The sequence below is a fragment of the Ischnura elegans genome, chromosome 2 (assembly GCF_921293095.1).
Source record: "Ischnura elegans chromosome 2, ioIscEleg1.1, whole genome shotgun sequence".
Lineage (NCBI taxonomy): Eukaryota > Metazoa > Arthropoda > Insecta > Odonata > Coenagrionidae > Ischnura > Ischnura elegans.
This window is the reverse complement of record NC_060247.1, coordinates 71,061,509-71,087,388: the sequence shown is the minus strand read 5'-3', so window position 1 is coordinate 71,087,388 and position 25,880 is coordinate 71,061,509. Positions and strand designations below refer to the sequence as shown.

Here is a 25,880-nt window from a genome sequence, read left to right as displayed (position 1 = left end):
TCCCTTACACTCTATTGATTCCATTTTTAATCTACAATTTTCTCATTTTTCTTCTTTTGTCTTTTTTACCTTGATTTTTTCTTCATTTAATAGCTACCAGCATGGCATTTTTCATCACGAATGGAGCTCAGACAGCATATAAGCGTAGTTCCCTACTGTATTTCCCATCTCTTGAGTGTTGACTTATTTTGTTTGCCGTATTCGATACATTTCTTTCTTTGTTTGTGACTCTTGAGCGTCGAGATGTACTCGAGAGGCTTTGTATTGAAGTGTAGGGTTATCGATTGGTACAGATATTTCGAGTGTCAATGCTGGTCATATGGGACCAAGTCGGGAATTTCCTCGTTTGTCTGCTGTTTTTTTCGTGGGCGTATATCGCAATGGGCTGGTAGGATATGGATGAATGAGTTGAAAGATAATGAAATGAGGACTGTGAGCTCATGAATCGTTTGATAAACGGCATCTCTGTACTAATTAATTCAGGCATTTGGCTTAGGAACGGAGTCTACTTCTGGGTTAACTGCTATGGCTGCCTTTTTCATTTGACTGTAGCCGGTAGCCATAAATGAAGTAGAGATCAATTTTAACGAGATTACATATCTTGTCGTCCCTTTTCCCGTAAATAGAATTCGGAAATTTCTGGAAATCTTATTCGTTCTTTCGAAGTATCTTCACTACGTATAAGATTTTCGTTTAATGTGCATCTTTCAATTAGATTTTTTTCCTTTGAATTACTTTTCTTCTCAGATCTCTACGTGACGTTCATTCTAGTTGAAATTGCATCTTTTACAATGTACATTATTATCTCTCCTGAGTATTTGTGGCTCGCTTCTTCTTTTTCAAGTCTTCATCCACCAAAATGTCTCATGAAGATGCCTCTTTAAACTTAATGGTTCCGATAAAATATTCACTTTCACTTACGTGGACCAAGAATCTCGTATGAATTTTCATTTCTTTCTCTATGTTCTCGTTTCTAAGTTTGTGATTATCTCAGCAACTATCATCTTGAAATTATTTTTATTAAAAGTTTTGTAGTTGTTTTTTTAAAGCTGTAGCTGACAAAAAGTCGTGGAGAGGATGAATTGAGGGAAGTAGCTCAATCCAGATATGCCCTGGCGTTACCCCGTATCCGATTGTTGGCACAAACCTTGTACCCTGTCTATCTTTAATATTCCGCCTCCTAAATAACCCACTTCTTTCCCAAGTTTCCTCCCCCATTCCATTTCGTCGTTCAGATATCTCTTCTTTTTTACTTTTTCTTAGGATATCGCTCTTCTCTTTACAAGATGGGCGATTTTTCCGATTTTTTTTCAAATTTCACATGATTTGAGCCCTGCGGGCGTGGCCAATATCTTTCAAATATCTCGATCTACAGTCGGATTTATTTTCCGGGAGATCTCAAGAATACAGTTTTCTTTTTCATCGTCCAGTTTTCTTTCATTGAAGAGTTTTTTATCGTCGAAGACTCAATGCGAGTGTGGGTTTCTTAGATGTGAGCGATGACGAGAAGCAATTCCCTCAATGACTGTGGGAAGAATATTTTTTGCTCTCGGCTGGAGGAAAGAAAAAGGGGCTGGGAAGAGGGTAATCAAAATCTGGTAACATATCGTATCTCTAGCTACTCAATGATTGCGTGTGATTCGGCGGTTTCAGATCAATCTTTATTATTTTTGCATGTTAAAATATTTCCTGGAGTTTAGGTCAACGTATGTTATGCAAACAAGTTATAGCCAACGTTTCTGATTATTTAAAACCATCATCAGGGCTTAACTTTGTAAATATTTATATAAAAATGTAATGCATATATGGAAGAGCTGAGAAGTACTCGCAATATCTCAGTAGGGTTGGGCCCTACTGAGATATTAATCAATGTTATTTTTACATAATAAATATGTACAAAATTAAGCCCTGATGATGGTTTTAAATAAACAGAAACGTTGGCTTTAACTTGTTTGCATAACATACGTTGACCTAAACTCCAGGAAATATTTTAACATGTATTAAAACGAGGTCAAGATAAGAAGAAAAAAAATTATTATTTTTGTGATTCTCCCCTGCTGTTTTTGGGAAATAATGTATTCTCCTGATATATTTCACTATTACCGCGACGACGACATTGGGCAGAAAAAACTGCTTCCATCTACTGACCGCTGCACCGGAGTCACAAATGGTTTTTTTTGCGAACCGAGAACATGCTCATGGTTCCATGCGCCGCTCAAGCCTACTGAGATATTGCGAGTACTTCTCAGCTGTTCTGTATATGCATTCAAGAGCTGTCATGCGTAGAGTGAGAGTGAGTAGTGAACAGCGTTCATGGAGCGAGACGAATATTTTGGGGCCTCATTACCTAGACTTGGTCGACACCAAGTGGAGTTCCTTGCCTTTTCTTGCATCTCTTTATCTCTTTCAATCAACCTTCGTCCTGGTAATTCCCTCATTCCAACTTTTTTTCAAGTAATATTACCGTTGTGCGAAAAAATATGTTATGTTATGAAAAAAATATGTTCAGTCAAATATTTAAGGCTGTTCCCTCTAATAATAGTCTATTCATGGCACATTTTCGTCGTAGCTTTATTGCCTATTTGTCATGGTTTAGTATTTTCGTGTTCTTTATATTGTACTATTTGTATTCAGGTGAGACGCTTGTGTAATCCCTAGGTCGTTAACCGCACAAAATACTCTGCTTTATTCATTGCTGCATAAGCAACGCATTATTACTGTGAGATTTGTTGTCTAAATCACCAGTGGTATGAAGTACTCTCAGCAGGAATGTCTAGGTGATCGGATGTTATCCACGACGTAACTATGTTGTGGCATTATATTTTCCCAATATGATCTTTTGTAGTGTATCTAGTAGTTGTCGAGTGTATCAGCGAGAAAATTTTGTAGTCTTTATGTAACGAACTACGTCAGGGATTGTACTTCATTTTCTTCTCTTCGTTATCACGTCATTATTATTTGGAGGTTTATTTATCCAAATCATTCAGTGAGGAGATTACTCTCGTGGATCCTGGCGACCAGGTGAATGGAAAACGCGCCGCTGGAATCAAAAGCCTCCGATAAACGGATCGAATCTGCTCCCTTTTTCCCTGAGTCCCTCCGCCGTCCACTCGTCCTGAATTCGAAACTTCGTCATCCGTATATCGGCCGGCCGCCTTTTGTCCCAAAGAGATGATGAGGTTGGCGCCGCTATTCAGCGACTTTCCCGTGGCTCTGTTTCAAAAGGCCCTCTCTACCTGCGTCATCCCGGGCCTATCTATTCTCCATTAAATCATACAGCCCTCGTTCACGTCAGAGATGAACCGCGTGTGATGATAAAAAAAACTGGGTTGATAGAAAGGTGAAAAGAAACAATTTCTTTTTGCACACATCACTGTGGTCGCCGCTGATTCTTCCTTAAGTATATATATATAAGATTTTGGGGACCATGGGGATAATACCTTCAACTGTATTAGTTAGCAATAATTTTCATCGAAAAAAATTATCATCGATTTTCCCTACTTTTTCCTATAGCCATTTTAATTTCTTATAGAGATTTCAAATAACATACTTTTATTACTATGATTTATGATCGATATGATGATTGTAGTTATTTATGATCGATATGATGATTGTAGTTGCCGCTGAGTAAGTCTTGAATCGGAGGTGTACCGTAAAGATAGATTTTGTTGTGGAAGTATCTGTCGCCAGGACGAGCGTATTCATTAATTCTTACATGTTTTGAATTATAACAGATTAATGATACTATGAGGTGGTATTAAATGTGCAACACAATTGTGGTATCCTCCTTACAGTCAAATGAATAATCAATCACATGGGGTCAGCTCGCCTCAAATCAACGAACGATTGACTTTTAGGGTCTCTGATCTTTTTCCAAATTTCAGCATTTACCTTAAAATAAATTCCGCAACACTGCTGTGTCAAAAAGAGTGATTCATGCGGATTTTAATTCTTTCACATTTTTCCAAAAAACCTACCTTGAATCATATTATTCCTTATATTTCTCCGCCCTATTGTCGTAGATGAGTAGTTTCTTGTTAATTTTAAGCTCAGGAAGTTGTTTAAAACATTTGGTACCAATTAAATTCGATTTATTCCATTGAATATTATGTTTTAATTTTATTTCAAAAGTTTTCAGCTAAACCTTATCAGTGTAATCAATCCATCAAGGAACTGTAATTAATCTCACAATATGCGGAGTTCATTTTTTTTGGCTTAATATCGTGGGATTCTAGCATATTAATAAATAATAAGCTACCGGCAATTTTTCGCATGTTACAAATATTTCCACAAAATACTAATCTATGGTGATTATTAGATTATGCTGTGCAAAACACGTATCGGAGATGTACGGTAGAGGTCTATGCTCTGTGGTAGAATCTGTCGCCAGTACTAAAGTATTATTCGTCTTTGTATTGTATTTGCCTCTAACTGTAAATACTGTAAATTTATTTACCTAACCTTTAATTTTATCGTATAGATAGTTGCTGTAGTGCTTTTTAAAATATCTCCCAACTTTTTAAAAGTACGTTCCTCTCTCTGTCGTATCTACCCATTGATCTGCATCGACCTCAGGGAGGGATGAAATCTGTCTCTCTCTCCTTGTACACTACGCCCTCCGAGGCACCACTCAGGGGCTGACGCCACGCCGTGCGAGTCGGGTGGACGGACGGGTCGGGCGGTTCATTACCTATCTGGCACTCAGCCGCACCAGTCGTCACAGTGGCTCTGCGGGAGAAAAGAACGCGGACCATTCAAACCGAAGGCAATCTCTACCCATTCCCATCCATTCTCCCAGCCTCCCCACTCTGCAGAGTGGAGCACCTCCCTCTCCATTCCCTTTTTCTCATCACAATGGACCTTCGGCCGGCCTCTATTACTCCCTCTGCATTCTCCTCTCTCGTCGCATTAAGCAAATCTCTGGAGTCTGTTTCGGAATCCCAGGCTCGTCTCAAGCCAATGGCGCAATATATATTTGGGATGGAAGTTTTTTGCCGCTTTTTATTTACTTCTCATGGTTTCCTGTGTGCAGCACTGCAGAATTTGAGTGTTGTCATGATTTGGTGCGGTACAGTTTTCGTGATTTTTCTTTGGGTATGTGTCCTTTCGGTACATTTTGATTCTATTTGTATCGTACAGGGTGATAAAAGAATGCAACGGTGTTGAAATTGGCTCACAATTATATGAAAACAGAGATACTTACTGTTTATATTTTTTTATTTTAGAATTATTCACCTCAGTCACTTTTTTACATGCATTATTAATAAATTTCAATGTGTGTGTCCATAGTCGCTAGACTACGGGAAACCCGGTGTCGACATTAGCCTGCTCCTCATGAAAGGTGCCAAGGGGTCCACGGCTTAACGTCCCATCCGACGGACGGTGTGTTACTCTAAATGTGCCCTCCTCAAAGCACTCGAGCGGGGATCGATTTCGATTTGGATCGGGGATTAATGCAGAAAATGACTCAGTTGAGAAAAAAGGCTAACTGACAGTCTGTAGAAGTCCTAAACCTCTTGTCCGAAATAAACCCTCATGAGCGCCGCCGCCCAGGCAACGTATGAAAAGTGTTATACAACAGCATCTTTTTCTATCAACGAGAAAAATTTGAAATTATGGCTAAGGTGAATAATTAGTTGTACAGAGAAATTGGTTCTTCAAAACTTTGCTGAATAGATTACTGTTTTGTTATTCGCGGATAGAATTGACTATCACCTTCATGAAATAGTCGATTCCAATGAAATGGCCCATCGATTAATTTTAGGTGTCTTAATGCGATGATAAAAATCACGTATCGAACAGCCCAACTCCTCAGTCTTTTCGGTCCGAGGGGAAATCCGATCCTTCCCCTTGTCTCCACGTACTCTCTCGTTCAATCCTCTCCACCCTTTCCACCCCCTTCCGGTCTGGACATCGGCTTCGAGGGGTTGGTGTCTGGTCGGCGGTGAGAGACGGGGTGGAGTGGATGCGGAGAAGAGCGGGGATCCACGGAGGAGGTCTCCGGAGGAGAGACACCCGCCCCTCCTCCCCCACTTTGGCCCTTCGCAACCTTTTGTGCTTCCTCTCGTTCCCGCCCTTTGTGTCCGTCGCATCCGCTGTATCGCTCTCCGACTCCTCCCTCGCCACCCACTCCTTCCTTCTTTCATTCTCCCTTTTCAACCCCCGTGCTTCGATCTTTAGTCCTTCTCATTCCGTCTCCACGACTATTTTACAACGTTGAACGTTCCATGCACAGATCTGTGTATAAACATTTATCGCGGATCCATCGGGGGAGGTATGGGTTCTAGCCTTCCTACCCCCATTACTTGCACTTGATTACATCGAAATGCTCTTTGTAAAAGAATTTCGTTATAATTTAAGGCAATATTAATAATGTAAGGAAAATTAAGGAATTATAAAAATTAGTAAAACTTGAATCATTCCCATAATTTCCTACATGAACTGTTATGATATTTATTTTTAAATTCTGACTTGTTTTTATCAAAATATCAGTCTAAAACCGTGGTTTTTGAGCCTTGGCATTTCAGAATTTTTGATGGAATGTATTATTATTAAATTATTTGGATTATCTATGCATCATTCTAAATAAATACCTTTTAACTAAATGCCTTATCTGAACTCCCTTGGTGGTGTCTGCGATTGCCTAAAATATTAGTTTCAGTAAAATATTAGTGTACTTTTCTCTCTTGTTTGTCCTTTTATTCCCCAATGGCGAGTAAATTGACTATCACATGAGGTGTGTGCCCTCTGTCTGTATAATCGCTGGTAGTATTTTTTCTAGTTTTACCTCGCTTTTCTTTGTGTTTCATCGTATCGTATCCCTCCCTTCCTTGGTCGTCTGCCTCCTGCACATATCTCTCTTCCCTGGGGCCATTCTCCACCCCTTCCTCGTTTGCTTCCCCGCCCACCCCTTTAAGTCTCCTCCCGTCCCTGGCTCCCTCTTGCGGTCAGCGGACAAATCGAGCGTGATTGATACCCCCAAGGCGGTGGCCCCTCCTCTAACCACCAATGCCACTCTTACCTTAACAACTTAACCTGGGGTAGCTTAACTTTTTACGAACCAGACCAATTTATGACGTATTTCTTCATATTAAATCACAGCACAAAACTTGTAGCCATCGTTAAATCGATTTTTGGCGGCTTACGGTGGTTTTTATTACCCTATATAGATAAAAAATCTTTTATTTGGTAGTAGTTGATTGCAAGAGGAATAGGTGTTTCTTTTCCTCACGTATAGACTGTCCTCAGTCGATTTATGGCATGTAAGTCGTGGTGAAGAAATACAAACCCTCTGTTTTGAGTTGTCAACTCTATAGTTACGCTAAGAGAAGTAGAGTTAAGTTGTTGTGAACATGGCTGTCCTTTCTTCCAATCATGACCATCCACCCCTCCCCCTCCAGCACGCCTCGGCCCTCGCCCCATTGGTCCAAATTGCCTCCGTCAACCGTGTCTTTTGCTCTCTTTCTCTTGCCATCCCTCTTTATCCTTCTCCCGCTTATCTCTCGTCCATCCTCCCGTCACCACCAACCCCCTGAGGAGACTCCTTCCCATGACCCATCTGGTCATTGCGAAAGGGAAATGGCATGTGTCCGGAGGGTGGGTTTTGTTGGGGGATGGAATAAAAATTGTGATCGAGCCTAATCGGAATTCTCAGCTGGTTGACTTGTCGCGCTCCCCCGAAGGTTTTTGGTGCCGCTCTATTCCTGGCCGTGTGGGAGACGTCTTCCTAGATTCCTTTATTTATGCATCCCTCCCACCCTGTGCTGTCTCTGTTGCCTGATTGGAGAGGAAGGTGCGACGCGACCTGTCATGCTCATAACTTATACGTCTATGGCTCATTCGCTTTTCTTGTTCATTCACTAATATAACACTAGAAATGGGACATACTTTTAGGTATTCAGTTTTGATCATTAAGTGAAATTTTAATGAATCATGATTTTTAGTTTTTGTGAGGCCATCTCAAAGTTAGATGCTGCATGTGTTAATATTTTTGGTTCATCATTGCTGTCATCTATTTTTCAGCCATGCTATGTATACTTTGATCTCAGAAAAATATATGCCTGGTGTATTTGCCAAAGATAGTTTTTTATGTGGGGAAAATTTCAGTAACTCAAGATGACGGTAACCTTGAGTTTATTTATATCTTGTGGAGATGAATAATCCTTCCCCTAGTTTAATGGACTGATTTGTTGAAAGAATATTCTACGTTTCATTTACTTTAAATATTGATTTTTTATTCCTTACAGAACTCGTTATATTTATTGAGGCTGTAGGAATTTTAGTGATGCGAGACTAATGGTCTCTGGTGGCAATTTAAATAACGGGGTATTGTAAAAATGTAATAACTGTCGGTAAAATGTCAGATAAAACTAGCTGCCTGAAAGGATAATATATACCATTGTTTTGTGCTCAAGCCATGTTTATGATTGAATCCTAAACTAGATTTTGTGTTTTATCGTGTTTTATTCTCGAATAATGATGTTGAATGCTACATATTCGGCTTTTGGATTCATAATTGAAGCGTTGTCATCATCATCATCAGTGGATGCGGATTGCAACGTTCAATTCAAAATGGAGCCAATTTTCGTGGTATTATCCCCGTCCTCGTCGAAAATTCACGACTAATCAAGTCCTAGTCCCATCGGATACGAACCATTCACTCCATTGTCCATCTTATTTCGCTCCAAGGGTATCGTGAACCGATGAAAGAGACAGAGCACGGATAATCGCTCGAATTCGCTGATTTTCGGGATCTCAGCAGGAAAATAAAAATGTAATATCTTTTCATTCGTCCTCGGTGTATTTGTTTACCCCCGGAGTTTCCTCGTTATCCTTCCCCACCACCAACGCCCCCTTTAAGCCACCTTCATCCGCGACGCGTGTGAGGGGAGATGGGTACAACCGAAAGAGTTTGCACGGCTTGCGGAATACCTCGTCCCCGTTATATCCTCGCGGACAACCCCTGGCTTTCCCATTCTTCTTTCTGCCCACGCAAATATTCCCCCGGCTACCTCGCAGTCCTCGCGTGTTTTTTTTATGAAAGGAAGGCTTTTTTCTGCCGAGAGGGTTGTAGTGACGCGGAGGGGATTTTTCAGGGCGTGGCCGCACCGGAGAGACAAGATATGAGGGCGAGATCGCGGGAAACAAATCATCCGTAAACATTTGGCCGGCGTCTGGCGTGGCATGGCCTTTCACAGCGGTTTGAGGGGGTAGGGTTGGCAGTGTTGGTGCGGCCATCACCTGTACTATCTGTACATATATGTGCGAGTGACCAATCGTTTTGGCGGCCTCTATTGTTGGACGCCTTCTGCGGTAGCAACCCATCATGTGGATGCATTGTAGAACGGCAGCATTATCGTTTCATTCATCTTCTGTCTTGTAAAGGAGCTCTAATTGCTGCTGTGGTTTTCAGCTGATGAGGCCAGAATTGCCTTTAAAATGGCATTCAAACAAGTGCCTACGTTAAACTTTTTTATTTTAAATATTGTTTGTACGCTATTATAAATTTATAATTATAAAATTTTCAATAAATATCACCTCATTTATGTATATACATTCGGTTATTTCTTTTTTATGAAGTTGTTACGATGATTTCATCGAGCCATTTCCAGGATTGACGGACTAACGAGGAGTTTTTCGAATCCGTGAATCAAGGGTACATATACTTCCTAAGATTTCACCCTGGATTGCAATCTGAAACCATTACATTTCCCAAATCTCATTATTTTTTTATTTGATGGGTCTTTTCACGAATTTACTTCAAACTGTGAGGGCAGGTGAGGGCAGAAGTTAACACGGACTTAGCCATAGGCATTTGGAATTTACTTGATCGGGATAGGAGAGACAGTGTCTTTCCCTGTGTCTCCTCGGACCTCGAGAAATTGTACTTGAGGAATGTCCGAAGTTCGAATCGGGATTTTGAATGGTCGCATCCCTATTCCGCACATTTTATGACCGTCAAAGAAAGGTCCACTAATCCGTTCGCCTGTTCCGCAAATGACCAGTATCTGGTTGTTCATTTTGTGAAAAGAATTCTCGGAACGTGCGTAGAATAAGCAAGAGAATCAGCTAAGAAACAACTTTTTTCTCCAAACATCAAGATTTTACCGAAGCTGGTAAATGTGCGGAGTACGGATGAGCCGTTTTGAACCTGGGATCCTCCTTCGATAAGCAGCCTCTCATATCTCTCTGCTGGGCCACCGCGATTCTTACGAATGTCGCGGGTTCCTTTAATTTAGAGGATCCAGTCCCGGCATCCCGGGGTGAAGTAATATTCCCGAAATGACTCCTTATAATCCATCTGCCTCCCTTCTGATTCGTCGACGATGTGGGAGTGTGTGGATTCATACGTTTGCTTCGTTACGACCATCCTATTCTTCCCCGTCCGCGCGTAGCGAATGCATTCAACGGATCGCTCCTCGCTGTTGCAACCCGGTGCCCACTTTCCTTTTCCTCCCACCCTCGTTTCACGTATCAGTTTCTGGTCTCCCTCATCAAGCCAAAGTCATTCGTCTTCATCTCCCTCTTCATATTTTGTAGATAATCACCACATTCCGTGTCCACTCCCTCTTATCTCTCCCTTTTCTCGATAAAATGCGCCCGCTGTGCGTCATATTTTCTTTTTCTCCAGCTGCTATATGAAAATCGTTGCTTTTCGCATCGGACTCTCGTTGAAAGCTCTAATGGTGACCGATGATGTGCTTGGCACGTAATATAAATTGATAGCAGGACAGGACTACTACAGCTTTGTTCTACTGTTAGAGCTGGAAAATGTTTAGAATTTTAAAAACGGTGAATGCAATTATGGAATTGTCGGAATGGAATAAAAATACTGATGGAATTCTCTTTACTGGGCTCCACACAAAATAAGGCTGGCGTATTTTCTCCGGTCCTTAATCAGCGACTGTATTTGCCTGCTCCTTTGTATGTAGCATCTCCTAGGTAATTCGGATTGTGATGCAGGAAGTTTCGTCGGAAACTTTACCTTTCTTTATGCGTTAAAGCTCACTGCTAATTTTTTGCTTAGTGGAAGGTCGCTTTAGACTCCGACCGGGAATGCCACATTTTCAAAAATATTATCTTTGGTGTTATGCTTCCTTCCACTGACATGTGATGAGAATTGTAGGAGATTGCGCCGAGGCTACCAGTCATCGAAGACGCCCCAAAAAGAATGCTGAGGTTTCTGCAAATACCGTGTATTTGCTGCTTAAGATCTACTCTCGAGAGGTTGACAGTCGTATTATGTATATGAATATTTAGCACGTTTTGAATTGGCTTAGTGTTTACTGTATCCACGTTGTTCATAACATAGTATCTCATGCTGTTCTGCAGTCTTACTTTTACCGTACTAATCAAGGAATGAATGATGTCCTCTAATTTAATCCGAAGGGCCGATAGGCCAAACAGTATCCAGAGTAAGTAATACATCAAGACGAGGTTCCCGCTTGTTAAAGCTGTCACAGCCTGCCTCTCCTCTTTCGTTAAGTTCGGAGATATATCCGCAAGATCGATACTGTTTCTCCCTGCAAGTGTTTCCCGTATTTTAGAAGAGTTAACTCATGTCCTTAATATATAGGACATACTTTAATGCAATTACATATATGGAAATAAAGGAAATTAGCATATCTAAGCGAAAATCGATGAAATTCGATGTTTGTGATCATTTTTAATTGCCTATAACCATAAACTAAAGCAATATGCTTAGTATAGACAGTAATAAATGAGTTTTTAAAACGTGATTCATAACAGCTTGATGTAACGTAACTTTCAGTGGAATTGTTGAATTTGAAGTGAATTCAGTTGAGAATTCGATAAGAGCGTCCGCTAGATCACGAAGACTGAAAGCGGCGTCACTCATCTAAGCGCGACCAGTACTTGAGGAACGATTAACCCTCTTAATGCTAGCTAAAGAAAAGTCCACAAAAAAGTAACAATTTAATATTCTGCCACCATTTTCACCTTCATATTCTTATTCTGATAAACTCCTCATGTGATTCTGCAAAACGCCATTATCTTATATATAAACCTTTCCAAGAAGTTTGATTTTAAATGTACCTTAACACAGCGGAATCATACGTTCTTTCTGTTTCACATTTCCTATAGAGGAGGACATCGTAAAATTCGAAATTAATATTATTATTTTAAAAATTAATATAATAATATTTTAAAAATTATATAAATTCAAAAGTGAACATTAAAAAATATTCTTAAAAATACATTTGAAATGCTTTTTTTTCAAGAATATCACCTTGAAGCGTAAAGTCGGGTATTTTCTGGACGCCTGTTAAACCTACCCTCGTTAAGATTTTCTCTGGACCCGAACTCCCACTCTTCTTATCGCGAAACTCTTTCTCCCTTAAATCTCACATATTCTCGTCGCCATCTACGCACGCACCCTCTTCGTCGTCTTCGCGTCTCCCTTTGCAGATTGTCCCTTCGCCCGTTCCTCAAGGGGGGACTCAGGGGCAGTCAGGTAAGGCGTGGGTGATGAAATTCCGTCCGTTTTGCCTGTGCCTTGCGTTATCGTCCCCTCTCGCCTCATTTCCTCGCCGTCCCAAACATTTCTTTCCGTTCCTCCTCCTCGTCATCCCTCCTCGTCTTTCACGCCAACATGTCATTTATATCGCGGAGATTGTGCCGCGTCGATAAGTTGCCGTGTGGGTGGGGTGGCAAGGCGTCAAAACTATTCATCAGTGCTACAACGATAGCAGGAACATAATACTCGAAGCCTTTCGCGCCACGTGTTCATCAGAATCTAGAGAGTGTAACTAACATTGAAATGTTACTCTTACATTTAAGTCCAATGAAGACTCTAAATATACTTGGAAAAAATATACTCATAATCCATGACTTGATATGTATTTTTTCAATACGTAAGGATAAATGAAAATCGTTAAAGTAATAACTAGTAATGTAAATAACCTGCTTTTGTGCCAAAAATGGATTAAATACTGACTATTGTATTTTTATCCGGTAAGTAGTTACAGCCCGTGATGGACTATTTCCTCAAATTGTAAATGAAAAAAAAAATAGTTCCCCGCAAATAAATCTTCTCCAGGGACGTTAATGATTGTTGTTATAAATTAGCCTACTCAGTATCAAATTGCCATTGAATGATAAAGGATTGTCAAAAAAATATTGGGTTTCGGTTGAAGAAAATTTAAACTATTATCTCTTGGAACAGGTTACTTAAAGGGTAATGGTGTTATGAAGTAATTAAAGTTAGTATGTAAAATTCAAGCTGGCAACAGATGATGAAATTGTTTCCTTTAATGTGGACGAGTTGAAGTCGTCCTTATAGTCTTCAGCTTGATGAGATTAGGAGACGATTTCTGTATTTTTTCAGTATCTGTATTCTTTTCTTATTCTTTCAATGAATATGGAATGCTTGTATCAAAAAATGTGTAAGGCACCGAAAATGTGCAGAATTAGACATGCACGAAAATACGGCCTTGTAACTCTAATTTTGTAGCGATATTTTCTGGAGGGCCGAAGTTCATTTTAACGACCCAGCTTCTGTCATTATTTGAAATAATATATATTTTTTAAAGAGCTTTTGTTGCCACGAACCTAGGAGATCCCCCACCGATCTAGGATATTTGGTTATTTTCGAAGGCATATATACAGTCTTTATTTAATGTCGTTGAAATATACGTATTTCCTTGTAAAATTGGTCCTTGAATTCTTAATGTCTATCTTCTTTCCATGAACCCTTTAGCACTTGCTCATTATATTATTGGTATGGAATTGTAAGAACCACGCGTAGCTCCTTTGCATTTTTTCCGCAACAATACCGTACACACCATATAGGCTCTCAGCAATTCAAATAGTGCCAAAAGAGTATTTGACGAAATTCCGCTTCAAGTTGAACCGTCTTTGTGGCCTTGAAATTTTATTTCTTTTTAAGGAAGCATACATTCCGTGATGGAATTCTTTGTACCTGTGTTTTTATCGTTAATTTGTGAAAATTTTTGTGGAAGAAATATAAAATATTGCTGTTATGCCCTTTAGAAATTCATTCTGATCCGGGCTTCCACCTGCGTCATTGTCTATTAAAAATATCGGGTGGCTTGAAGCCACTAGAATTCAGTCGCATTGAGTCATTACGTAAATTGCCACTTTAAGGTTTTTCAATATGGCATGGGTTTCTACCTTGCATTTTTTCCATTGATTTCAGGTACTACTTGTGCTCTCTAATTATATTTCCGGAAGATATTGGTGTAACCGCTATTTTATATCACACAAGATTTTCAAAATTAAATTTGGGGTGATATAAAAATACATTGAAGACGTCATACTTCATCTATTGATTTATAATGTTCATTTTTCTCGAGGAGTTTTTTGTATTATTAAATCTTTTCGTTCGTTAGAGAAAATCGTAAATCTGCTCTCGATTTATTCTGGGTTATCCCTGGCTAATGTTGATATTGGTGTTTTTGCATGGGTAGCAATAATTCTGAAAGGCTGCGCTCACTGCCACGCGAAATCTCTGTTGTCAAACCCAAGATTTTTCGATATGTAGAGTGCACATCACTCCTACATGACCGAAATTTTTTTGGGGTTGCAATGTAGGGTGGACTTTAGTCTGTAAAACCTTTTGGGTGTCTCGAGGATAAAAATTTTACCTCAGCGCCGGTTATTAATCAACTTTATTTTCATGTACTGAATAACAGGTAGCATGGGAATACTCTAAAAACCTTGAAATATTTCGGACGATAGGAGGAGATATAAATGAGCAATCAACAAATAAAGGCAAAATACATTCAGTCGAGGAGAAGTGAGGTATCCATTCACGGTATACTAGCGTTTGCACTTTTGACTTTATGTATCTAGTACTTCTTCCAGTTCATTTTTCTTGTTTACCTAATATTTTATCCTGGACCTTGTTTTAATTTTTTTGATTTTAAGTATGGTGTTACAAGATAATACTGAAAATACCCGGGGCAGCGAGAGTCATGAGCGGGTATGTGTTTAAAAGAATAGGAGAAAGGGAGTTTCTAATAAAATTCTGAATAAGAAAAGGAACAAGTGGATATGCTATATTCTACGACCTCAGAGCATGGTTTAAACGGAACTAGAAGGTGTAGTAGAGGCGAAAAGCTATATTGACAGACCTAGACTGGACTACATGGTATATTTGGTGAAGGAACTTGGATGCCAATTGCACAGAAAAGTGAAAAGATTTGCCCAAGATGAATAAATATAAGACCAATCCTAGGATTGTCACCATAGGATTGCCTCCTGAGAAGAAGAATCTTTTAGCGTGGTTGAGTGTCATGAGAGCGGCATGTATTTTTTTCGTAGCACCAGGCCCCTGTTGTCTGATCTGTGTCGTGAGGTCTTCTCTTCAACCCTTCTCTGCGCAGCACGCCCCAAACACTCTCCGCCGCTGCAAGCGGCACCTCTTATCCACTCAACGTCGTCTCATCTGCTTCTCCTTGACGACTTCCCTATTCTCTTTTCCGCCTTCACCTGTTATGCCCCTGTAAGTCTGAGAAGCTCTCCGCGTCCAACTTGTGACGGAGAATTACACCAGGCTCTTCAACTCCCTCACCTCTACTGTCTTTTTCTTCTTTGCCTCTTGCCTAGATGGGAATGAGCGTAGTATTTCAGTGGGAAGCTATTAAATGGTTCTTGTCAGCTGCAATACTCCGTTCCGATTAAAGTCGTGCTCAAAATCATCCGTGCGACCGTGAGAGGAAATCGGTAGTGTGTGCATGCATGTCAGGGCAGTCGTAATGCGTTGTAACAACGCTGCCTGCCACTCGACTCTGATTAGGCGTCGTGGCACGTAAGTGTTTGTGAAAATAAGAACTGAATCATGACCGATTTCGGTCGCAAATGATTGGCGACCGACTTACCGACATCTTTCGCGAGCTACGAAAATACAGTGTCAATCTTCGGATTGAACCCGTTCATCATTCGATCACACAAAATATCTCAATCACGTATTTGACGCATCACTATGGTGGGGAGTACAAGGGCGTAATCCGTTCGCGTGTAAAGGAGTACATGGGCGGGAAAATATTTGCTAATGGCGCAATTTTTACCCTACCATTGCTCCTGGTAAAAATGGATTCCTAAGGCCATATGCTAAGAAATGAATCTTCTTTATATTATTGTTTCTATATGACCTTTAAACAGATTTTAGACCCCTTATACTGGTCTCAATTCCTCAAACGATCTTAGGACGGCTATCGAAGAGTACAGCTATAAGCGGTAGAAGTCATTCTTGTTTGGAGGACGCGGTTCTGAGAGAAAGGCACTAATCAGCTTGGGCTGTAAGGGTCACTTTCACCCGTGAACATATGCACGTATACCCGTGGCGACTTCACTGCTGGCTGCAGGGAAGAAGCTTGAGATTTCAGCGGAGAAAGAAATGAGGAGCAGGAGAATGAATAGGTTGGGGGTTGTGAGATGAAAGAGGAGGCTGTGCAACACAGGGAAAAAGAAAGCTCTCTCGACCCCTCCCTCCTCATGACAACAACTGAAGTCTACCACGCATCGAACGCGTCTGCTCCGCTCTTGAAAAAAATATGGGAGAAAAAGAAAAAAAATGTAAAAGGGGAAGAAAGTACGCGAGACACGGGCGTGCGATATCTGTGCGGCTCGGCGTGTACTTCGCGAGAATCCGCCCTCCATTCACCAAGTCCTCCCTTTCCCCCAGAAACGCCAAACGAAGCGCTCTTGCTCCGGGCTCTCCCTCTCTCTGTTGATGGCGGGTGGGAAAAAAGGGTTCTGGGGGGGGGGGGGGAGTAAGGGGGTGTGGCGCGTGACCCACCCCAACCTCGCCCCCCACTCAGCTCTATCACATCGTCTCCTCGAAGAACCGCTACATGTTCCGTGGTCGGAGGCGGTGTTGCCATTTAAGGCTCTCGTTCCGTGCTGGGTTTTCCACTTTCCTCCTTGTTTTCCGTCGTGTCTCTCAAAACTCCTTTTTCGATGCGTTCTCTCGACGATGGAGATTTACCGTTGGAGGAATCTACTCCTGGGGTTGTGGGTGAAATTGAAAATCACTTCTCGTATAGAGTAGAATTTCCATTAATTTCCGTATAGTCTTGCGTTTTTAACTGTATAACTTAATGGTAATTCATACAATTTAAAGATAATGCGTGTTCCAATTTATAATCGAAAAATTATAAATATCATTTACAATAAATATTATAAAAATCGCATTACCAAAGTGAAATCAATTTTATAAATTGTTCATTGCATTGAAATATTTCTTCTCAACGAACATTTTTGGATATGTATGTCGGAAGCTAATAAAAAATTTTAGTTTCATTGTCATTCAAAATTAAATTATTGCTACGAATTCTTTATTTTAATTAATAGTTCAGTGAAGTTCACTTGTTCACTTTTTATTGCAATATGCAGGAAATATATTAAGTATGTACTTCATTGATCATTTATCAGTTACGTATCCAACTTTGGCCTTTATCTTAATGAAAATATAACGCTTAGCTTGCAGTAAATTGCATACCGGAATTATGATTTATATTGAAGAATAATAAGTTTGATAAAGTAATGAATTAATTGAACAATGGCAGCTAATGACGGAAAGTGTATTTGGTCTCGCAGTTTCACTTAAGTGAGGCGCCAAGTTACAAATATTTTCTACCCATCATAAATCATCGGAATTGGTTGTTGTACTGTGTAAAAATATAGCAGCCGGTACACCAAGGCTGGATAAGAGAACTTTATCTTTCGTTTGATTGCCATTGAACTTTCATTTCATTCCCCAAAGGTCAAGTATATTTTCTCATTCCAGAAAATATTGGTCATAGTAATTTCAAACTCAGTAGTTATTGTGGGCATTTAAAAGGCATTAAGTATTAAAATTCTATGTATTAAATGTAAATGCAAAATCTTTTTCTGCGTTAAAAACATAAAGTTGCTTGAGACAGTTGCTGGTTTGCAAAAGAATGAGAGTAAATGGAAAGAAGTGTTCTTGTTTCACGGTTATCCAAGAGTCGGTCCTAAACCTCACAATCTAAGTTTTAATGTGTGATGCAATGTTATCTTATGAAGGATATCTTCTGTTTTATTTAAACATACATGATCTGTTAAAACTTTGAAAAGGTGTCTTTTTAGTACTCGTATTATGTTTCTATTTCTCACTTCATGTGGTACTCTTGTGCTTAACTCCAGCTGCTGCTAGTGCACGTTAATATAAGAAGTTTGTAATATCGTTATTGAGCTAGTTAGTAAGAAACTTAAGGAAATTACAGTTCCATTAATTCGTTTTTCTTTTATTTCAGTGCGAACTGTAACGTCGGGTTGGATTACGATCTTCCTGCATGAAGATTGCGTTACATTGAGGAATGAGAGCCGTTTTGTTATCGAGTGCCGAAGAAGCGAGCCCAGCATCCAACTGCTGCTTTAGTCCCTGGAAGACTTCCTGCCATGCGGGTGAGTCACGTGATTCAATGGATAAATCCCTGAGTAAATAACAAGGGGGCCGTGTAGAGGAGGTCCCCTCCCTTTATTGAATCTTGATTTATGTTGTCGCTTTGGGTGGATTTTAATCGGTTTTCAAAATTGCCCGCATCGTGACGATGAGGTGAGAGCGACCCATTAATTTTCACTATTTACTCGCTGATATTTTACAATCGTGAGGAATTACATTGAGAAGTTATGAACTCCTAATATCTCATAACCTGGAGTACAAATTTCGGTAAGCGGCCATAACTTTAGCATATTTCTCTGTAAACTTCGGATCGCTCCCCAGTCAGCGACACGAGTGGCGAATTTTATTTGCTTATTTCAAAAATAGGTGGTGACCTAAAATTTAGGGGTCGACTGGAGAATCACCCATTGTAAAATTCGTGATTTACCATTAGCATGGCTATTTAATGAAAAAAGCGCAAAGAAAGGAAGTCATATGACTACGCCTACAAATTGTATTAGTAAGTTCGCTCGGGTCCTACACGGGGTTTAAGGGTAAAGCGTTGCTGACGTTTCATGTGAAGCGCCGGTGGAAGTCAAATTTATATTAAGGTGTAAACGCTGAGGAGACACAACCAACACCTGCATGGTGAATTATGACGGTATTTTTCATCACATTTGAAAGCTGGGATTGGCCATTGGGATCTCGAAGTAAACTTTTATGAGCAGCAGAATGCCGATTGTAAAAATTGAACTCTATATTTTACTCTTTATGAACTCTATATTGAACTCTATATTTTACGTCTTTCTCATACTTAAAATAGTATTTTTAGCATACGTTCAGATCTCCAATCATGCGCAAACTAGTACTCGGAGACAATTCTGAATTCATTTGTGAAGTATACATGTAATAGCACCACTTAAAACACCACTTAGAATCCCACTGGAAGTATTATTTTTACATGTAAGTTTTATAATCAGGCAGATACAAGAAAATCCATAGTAGTCTGTTGAATCAGATCCTCTGTAATTGTTTCACAATTTTTGACCAATCGGCAATATTAAACAGATGAATTCCATTCTTGATCTTTCGTACATTTCCTTCCGTAATTACGATCATACTAATGTAATACATTTGTTCTTGACCCAATTAACCACACAAAATCGTGGGTAGCAATTTATTTTAGAAAATAAAGCTACTGTTCGGTTACTCCCTCACTCATAGATGAGCCTTTGGCATAAAACGCCTCATGGTACGTCGAGCTTCAATATTGCCCCATGCCTGAAGCGGACCTAATGATTGAATAAAATATACCGCTCGAGAGATTTCATGTTCCCGTGAACTATTCTGCGGTCGGACATTACCTACATTTGTGAAAGGGCCGGATCTGCCTCGCAGATTACAACAAAAAAACATAAAGAGAACATGTAATGAGTCACTTGTATCAGTGGATGGATGGAAATTTTCGGAAGGACGTTACAAAAATGAAGCAAAACTTTTCATTTCCCTCGTCAGTGGGGCGACTAAAAAAAGAAACGGATGAGCTCTCCCACCGCCTATTCGCCTGTTATTACCCAACTCGCTGCGTTCCCAAAAATGAAAAAAAAATAAAAGATTGGTAATGGTTTCGTCAAAGCGCCTCGATTTTCCCAACCATCACCACTTTCCTACCTTATTTCCCCGTTCGGAGTTGGCTCATCCGTCCTCCTACCCGTTTTCCCTATTTTTACTCTTCTCTTCGTATCTTCCGTTCCTCTATCGTGTCTTCCTTCTTTTTTCTCGTTGTGAAATAATGTCAGCGGTTCATCCCTTTTGGAAGCCGCAGCAGTATTACTTTGGAGGTACACCCCCTTTCAAATTGATCAATGCTGTCGTGATTCATGCCAGGTTAATTCCCTTTCCTAGAATATTAGTTTTGTTTAGTGCATTGACCTGTTACGAATACTTCATATAAGCCTCAATTGGCTTCAGAAAGATTGGTTAACCTTAGACGGTATTGGTTCTTTTGTTTTGACCAGAAATATTTATCCGTAGTAACTAATGTGAACCTGCAGACCCTATACTGATTGAAACAGTTTAAATAAAATTCGCGAAAGTACTGTTTATGTACACGGTTGATATCCATATAATGTTTTTAATATCGGAGAATGTTATGCTCGTCTACATGCTTTTAAGTACTTTTTTAATATTTTGTTGTTTTTATATAAATATTTTATTTCCGTAAACGCACTTAACCTTTTACTACATCTCAATATTTTCGTGATAACATTAAATTTAAAGAACTATTTTTTTCAATTCGATTTGTGTTGCTCTTGCGCACACTGTAGTTCCAGCCGTGGTCGTCTTGGCACTCCGAATACTGCTCTCCGTCTGTCTCTCCCTTTTTCTCTCTCCAGTCATGAAAATGTCCCGTAATCCCAGCATCCTTGTCCCCTCCACCAAATCTCTCTCGCCACATTCCCCGCCCACCATTTGCGGGAACCCCCACCACCTTACAACCTTCCAGAAACGTCTGTCCCTCTCTTTCCTTTCCACCCACGTCTTCGGTGCAAATTCATCCCTGCCCGCGATTTTCATCCCCAATATGACTCCTCTTTCCTGAATTCTCAATACAGTGGATTTACGCTTGACGGGTTTTAATTAATGATTGGTTTGGCATGCGATCTGGGCTAATTTTTCACGCGCTTCGTAAAATTTCTAATGTCGCCGAATATCTCTTTACTTGCACGGCTCGTCATTAATCGTTTTTAAATCACCGCGAAGCGCAATTTTAACCAGCAAAACTTACATGCGCTATTACTCTTTTAAAAGTGACTCTTGTCTGGAAATGGAGCAGATTCAACAAACGATAGAATTCGCTTTACGATCGGTCCTCCGAAACTTTTTAATATCGTAATGCGGGTCTACTGTATATGTGAAGATGAGAAGTCAAGTGGTAGAAGTGATTTTGTTTTCCAAACAGAATTAGGTACAGAAATTAGGCAAAGAAAAGAAACGAGATATTTAGCTTTGCATTTAATTTTCCTTTCGCTGTCAGCACAGAATATAGACTCGCTTATATCCCTTGGTCACCAAGTTTTTGTATATTTCTTCTGTCAACTTATGTACGTAACTCTTGTTAGAAAAATATCACTTGTACCCTTTGGTTTCTCACCCTTTTATTAATCTTTTATGCAATTTTTTAAGGTCCATGTTTTCCATCAACTTTACAGTTTAAAATTCGATTAACTTCAATGTAATTGTAATGCTTCAATCGATACATAATTAACTTTTTTTAAATATAGATATCTAATATTATGAATCACATTCAAATTCGTTTCTTCTGTGATTACTCAATTTCTTGTTTGCATAAGGCACTTATAGGGCTTCAAAATTTCCAATTTCTTGTTATGAGGAAATCTAGTCATTGATGTAAAGCAGGCAAATATTTTTATCGTAATTAAAAATATTTTTTTATTAATGAAGTCATGATTGGGAATTCCCCCTTTCTTTCCCTTTCTTTAGAAAACGTAAGTGAGATGTACTTTGATGGTCATATTAAATTAAAATATTTTTGGCGAGATATGAATGATAGGAAGCGTCCAAAAGTGAAACACCAATGATCTAGTCCTGGGCGAGCTCTACCTTTTATCCATGCTTGTACTGCAACAATGTGTGAGCGAGTATTCGCCGCGTCAGGCTGCGCTGAAGAGTGAATGTTTTATGGTACCATTCACCTCCTCTTACCCATTCAGTGATGCAATGCCAACATTGAGGGTAGAGGGTCATCTTGTAAGTCACAGGTATTTGAGCTTAGCCTTTTCAGGGTAGGGGGATCAGTTCTTTTCCCTAAGCCACCTCGCATTTCGAGGATCTTGATTTATGATTTCCAAAGGCTTGACCCAGGACTTGAACCCGCAATCTCTCGATCGGAATCCTAGAGCTGGACCAATTAGGTCACCACGCACCACTCCTATTGTTATGAAAATAGTAGTCTCTCTCCTAATCTTCAATTCTCTTCCCATACCCTACCTTCCAAAATCCTCAACTTCCCGCCCCCCACGCGTTGTAATGCACACTCCCCATCTTCTTCCGTTTATCCGTGTTACCACCGGGGGTATCCCTCGTTTGACTACCCCGCCTTTTTTTGTCCCCCATCCACTGGCGAGAGGTCCTTACGTCATCCCTCCCCCTCTCTCTCTCCTCCCCGCGCCAACTTTTCTCTTCGTCTCCCCTCCCATATTCTCCCCCAACTAAAAGCTCTCTCCCGCGCGTCTGGGGGTCCTCCACCTCCTACCCCCCTCTCTTCCTCCCGTTTATCGATTTTACCCCTTGCAACGGGGTGGGGTCCGCACCGTCGGAAGGGGTGCAGAGGAGGCTGCGTGTAAGTGTGTGTGTGAGGAAGATGTATTTTTTTCTATAAAAAGGCTGGGTATAAGGGTTGGGATGGGTGTGTATCGGTTAAGGGGGCGAAAGAGTGGGAGAAAGACTTGAGGTGGATGGGCCGAGGGGGTGAGTTTTTGCAGATGGTGGTGGTGGTGAGTTACTTCTTTCTCCTTCTTATTTCTCTTCCTTCTGGGTGGTTTAGGTTGGGAAGAGGAATGAGGAAATGAAGGAGATGGGAAGAAATGGAGAGGATATTTGAAGGAGAATCATTTTAGATGCTCGTGAGAGGTTGGTGATTGGTGTAGTATAGGTTTTGGAAGGTCTAGATTGCTACGAAGAATGAGGGAAATGCGGAAAAGGTGGGAGATGAATTTGGTAAGGATGGAGATATTTTGGAGGGAGTGCTCTATAAGATACCCGTAGAGGCATGGAGAGATCGGAGCTAGCCTGCAATCCCTACCTATTTCAAATGATCATGTTGTAGAGGCGATCAAGGTCATCCCTCTATGATCCAATTATTTGCTGGGCATGCCTTAACAATAGGACCCGCTTTTCGTCCCCAGTAAGCTTTATTTCCATGATATTTACATCTAGTTAGTAGGTTTTCTCCATGAAAAGTCCTCTTATCGCAATATATTTGATGAAATATAAGCTTTAGGGGTCGTAAAGAATATATTCTTGCGGAGGAATAATTGAATGAGCCAGACTCAGAACCTACTTCAGCCTTTTGACCTTTCATACTGAAGAAGAGTTTAATGACTTTCATGGCTCTCACCTGTATTCTTGATCTCAAATTTTGTGATGATTTAGAGATCTAGTTTTTGCAACGAAGCGATTGCGTCGAACTATAGCGACGTTTTGATACTTAATCCAGAGTTCATCCTCCAAGAGAAGGTAACCTCAGAAAAAAGCTACAAAAATGATAATGCTTACGTTATGATACTATTATTAAATTGTATTCACAATCTTACGTTTTTTTGTCGAGGGCTATTGATTTAGAATTTTCTGGTTTACAGTCCGAATTATGTACATGTTAACCGATTTCGACTTATCGAGCATGTAATCCGGAATGATATTCAGGGTAACCTCGACCAAAGATAAAAACAGGTGGAATTTCATCATTTACTTCCCGAAATCGTAGTTCAATTTAAGAATTCGATTTATTGATGGAAAGATAACGTATGAAGAAAGTTCTATCCATTCAGCCATTCTCTCATACTGTATATTTAAATAAAACGCGAAAGTTCCCTCCCATTTTAAGAAGTTGGTGACGTTATTAGAGGTTCGGTTTATTTACTCGTCCACGAAGGATGGCTCATTGACGGAAGAAAGTCACAAAAAAGAGTGTAAATAACAATGAACCGCGTGAGAGCAATGGGCAACACCATGTAAGTACCTAAGATGCAGTGACCCCCTCGGCTTTTCGTATGCGAAAAGGTTTTGGCCGTCGATTTTTCGCCGCGGGTAGCTCGAAAAGTAGACATTGGATCGAAAAACGGAACAGTAATAGTTTCTTCATTTTTTAACCTCTATCACAATGGAATGTTTATAGAACCGAAGTACAAGCCCAGTGTTGGGAAGAGAGGGGCACAGTGACATAGTTGTTGCTACTTCATTTTCTATGAGTGAGATAACCATTGAATGTTAATTTTTGTATTTTTGTGTGAAGGAGATATTAGGGATTTACGTAAAATTTTTGCCAATTCCAAAAATCAGTGATGGGCATAAAGTTTCTTTCTTTGAGGTAGGCTTCATAATCTTCAAATAATTCGCTGATTTATATCCCTTTAAAATTGAATTTATGTGTAAACATATCAGAAAAGTAATAATATATACTTTTTTATTCTATAGTAATAATATAGTAATAATTTGCCATAAATACCTAATATTTTCTAAATGTTTATGTAATGTTGGTTTGAATAGAATAAGGGGTATCGTTTCGGACGTTGAAAGCGAGGCGAGAAAGATTTAAAGGGGAAGTAGAGACAAACCGTGAATGATGAAAGAAGGCATCTTGAGATTAAATACGAATGTGTATATCCAATTGCATGGAGAGCTTAACTCCGGAAGAGATATCTAGGCAGCGTATAAAACATTCAATTCTATTTCAATATTGTGTGCGTGGAATTTTGCTGTCAGTTCTTCTGAAGAATAATGTGCGAGGGGGGACCGACCCAAAAGTAACGGGAGTACGGCGGTGGGGGGTGGGGTACGGGCGGCGGAGTGAGGTATAGGGTTTTCCAGTAGTGGATTCTAAGCAATGACTTTTCCTGAGTCAGTGCGCGAATCGTTGTCACTCTGAGGGCATTCGTTTATGTGTGGGATTTTTTTTCAGTTAATCAACTTTTTCTGTTATGGTGAAAACGTGTATTAGCTGACTGTCGGGAGCAATGCGCGGCTGTGAAGTTTTATTTTTTGTCGGAGAAAACACTAGTGATGAGGAAAACAGCTTTTGGAGATAGTGCCCCAAGTGAAACACGTCTTTACGACTGATTTTCGCGTTTCAAGAATGTAGTGGTGTCGATTGAAGACCATCCTTGTATGGCGCCCAATACGTATAAGTTTATTTTAAAAACGACCCAGAGCTGTTGAGCTAATTTTTCGTTAAATGCTGATTGTAATTTTTCGCTACTCTTTTCCATGAAATGGCTTTTAAAGGGAAAGTTCGGAGATGATAGGTTGTGGAGTCTGCGAGAGGCAGGAGAAATTCGTGAGTGAATCCATTGTGTGTTTTAGCGGCGGAAGGAGAGATGGAATGAAAGGGAATGTGGATCCAAAGAGGGGAGGGAATGGATATTGGAGTCGCATTGAGATGGGCAGGGAGAAGGGGAGGTATTCAGGGGTACGCCCGCGGAAGAATGAGAAAAGATAGGGGGGAAGTTTAGAAACAGTGTTTTAATAACGGGGAGGTATCGTGAAAGGGGCTAGGGAAAGCGAGCGAGGCAGAGATCGCATTATAAAGATGAGATACTTAGATAGTGAAAGTGGTGGGAAGGAAAAGGATGCTCGGTGTGCGGTAATATGTGGAGAAAGGATTGGTGTTCCTCCGAAATGTGGAAACTTCACGGTGTGCGCGTAAGGAAAGGGGTTTTGTAATTGTAGAGTCGTGTTTTGGACGATTCGGTGT

The 25,880-nt window shown here is 40.2% G+C and overlaps 1 protein-coding gene across 4 annotated transcripts in view; it reads left to right on the top strand.

The window, feature by feature from the left end:
• The window catches only part of LOC124153933 (ankyrin repeat domain-containing protein 50), an 817,119-nt gene that overhangs the window by 688,141 nt on the left and 103,098 nt on the right, over nucleotides 1-25,880 (top strand). For all 4 annotated transcript variants that reach the window (XM_046527346.1, XM_046527345.1, XM_046527343.1 and 1 more), the window contains one exon: nucleotides 18,261-18,411. The gene's annotated coding sequence lies outside the window, so the exon portion shown is untranslated. The remainder of the gene's footprint in view (nucleotides 1-18,260; nucleotides 18,412-25,880) is intronic.